Consider the following 2,500-nt stretch of genomic DNA (forward strand, 5'->3'; position numbering starts at 1 on the left):
GGCTAAATGGAGAGGGAATTTCAGCAGGGCCAGGGCACAGGCATGGACCTTTTTCAGCTGTAAGGGAGGCAAGAGCAAGGTGCGATGTAGGTCCCCGGGGCCTGTTGTCGTACCATAGGCACGAGTGGTGTGTGTGTGTGTGTGTGGCAAAGAGTTTCTGCGCAGTGTACCAGGGGCACGGGGAAAGGTTGTTGTACCATAGGCACGAGAAAAGTTGTCGTACCATAGGCACGAGAAAAGTTGTCGTACCATAGGCACGAGTGGTGTGTGTGTGTGTGGCAAAGTGCTACTGAGCGGTGTACCAGGGGCACGGCGAAAAGTTGTTGTACCATAGGCACGAGAAAAGTTGTTGTACCATAGGCACGAGAAAAGCTGTCATACCAGGGGCACGGAGGAAAGTTGTTGTACCATAGGCACGAGAAAAGTTGTCGTACCATAGGCACGAGGAGAGTTTGTGTGGCAAAGTGCTACTGAGCGGTGTACCAGGGGCACGGCGAAAAGTTGTTGTACCATAGGCACGAGAAAAGTTGTTGTACCATAGGCACGAGAAAAGTTGTCGTACCATAGGTACGAGGAGTGTGTGTGTGGCAAAGTGCTACTGAGCGGTGTACCAGGGGCACGGCGAAAAGTTGTTGTACCATAGGCACGAGAAAAGTTGTTGTACCATAGGCACGAGAAAAGCTGTCGTACCAGGGGCACGGAGGAAAGTTGTTGTACCATAGGCACGAGAAAAGTTGTCGTACCATAGGCACGAGGAGAGTTTGTGTGGCAAAGTGCTACTGAGCGGTGTACCAGGGGCACGGCGAAAAGTTGTTGTACCATAGGCACGAGAAAAGTTGTCGTACCATAGGCACGAGAAAAGTTGTCGTACCAGGGGCACGGAGGAAAGTTGTTGTACCATAGGCACGAGAAAAGTTGTCGTACCATAGGCACGAGGAGAGTTTGTGTGGCAAAGTGCTACTGAGCGGTGTACCAGGGGCACGGCGAAAAGTTGTTGTACCATAGGCACGAGAAAAGTTGTCGTACCATAGGCACGAGAAAAGTTGTCGTACCATAGGTACGAGGAGTGTGTGTGTGGCAAAGTGCTACTGAGCGGTGTACCAGGGGCACGGCGAAAAGTTGTTGTACCATAGGCACGAGAAAAGTTGTTGTACCATAGGCACGAGAAAAGCTGTCGTACCAGGGGCACGGAGGAAAGTTGTTGTACCATAGGCACGAGAAAAGATGTCGTACCATAGGCACTAAGAGAGTTTGTGTGGCAAAGTGCTACTGAGCGGTGTACCAGGGGCACGGCGAAAAGTTGTTGTACCATAGGCACGAGAAAAGTTGTTGTACCATAGGCACGAGAAAAGCTGTCGTACCAGGGGCACGGAGGAAAGTTGTTGTACCATAGGCACGAGAAAAGATGTCGTACCATAGGCACTAGGAGAGTTTGTGTGGCAAAGTGCTACTGAGCGGTGTACCAGGGGCACGGCGAAAAGTTGTTGTACCATAGGCACGAGAAAAGTTGTCGTACCATAGGCACGAGGAGAGCTTGTGTGGCAAAGTGCTACTGAGCGGTGTACCAGGGGCACGGCAAAAAGTTGTTGTACCATAGGCACGAGAAAAATTGTTGTACCATAGGCACGAGAAAAGTTGTCGTACCATAGGCACGAGAAAAGTTGTCGTACCATAGGCACAAGCAGTGCGTGCGTGTGTGTGGCAAAGTGTTTCTGCGCAGTGTACCAGGGGCATGTTTGAATTTACATTCTGGAGTACCAGGGGCACGAGGATTTTGCCAGTGGTGTTTTGCTTTGTCAGTGGGAGGGGGCTTAAGTGTGGGTCCACGGGGCATGCTGGAGGTCAAGGTCCATGCTGGATATGCGCTGGAGGGTAACTGCAGGAGAAGGAAAGCTAGTGGGGGATTAGAGCAGGGGAGGATGTGCGTCCCCGGGGCCTGCTGGAGGTCAAGGTCCATGCTGGATATGCGCTGGAGCGTAACTACAAGAAAGGTAAGCTAGTGGGGGACTAGAGCAGGGGAGGATGTGCGTCTCCGGGGCATGCTGGAGGTCAAGGGCCATGCTGGATATGTGGTGGAGGGTAACTGCAGGAGAAGGAAAGCTCATGGGGGATTAGAGCGGAGGAGTATGTGGGTCCTCGGGGCCTGCTGGAGGGCAAGGGCCATGCTGGATTTGTGGTGGAGGGTAACTGCGGGAGAAGGAAAGCTAGTGGGGGAGTAGAGCAGAGGAGTATGTGGGTCCCCAGGGCATGCTGGAGGTCAAGGGCCATGCTGGATATGCGGTGGAGGGTAACTGCAGGAGAAGGAAAGCTCATGGGGGATTAGAGCGGAGGAGTATGTGGGTCCTCGGGGCCTGCTGGAGGGCAAGGGCCATGCTGGATTTGTGGTGGAGGGTAACTGCGGGAGAAGGAAAGCTAGTGGGGGAGTAGAGCAGAGGAGTATGTTGGTCCCCGGGGCCTGCTGGAGGTCAAGGGCCATGCTGGATATGCGGTGGAGGGTAAC

Source organism: Aulonocara sp. 'chitande type north' Nkhata Bay, unplaced genomic scaffold, assembly GCF_057382095.1.
Source record: "Aulonocara sp. 'chitande type north' Nkhata Bay isolate Kocher_YH1m ecotype deep benthic unplaced genomic scaffold, A_spYH_male_GT1.1 unmapped_scaffold_37, whole genome shotgun sequence".
Classification (NCBI taxonomy): domain Eukaryota; kingdom Metazoa; phylum Chordata; class Actinopteri; order Cichliformes; family Cichlidae; genus Aulonocara; species Aulonocara sp. 'chitande type north' Nkhata Bay.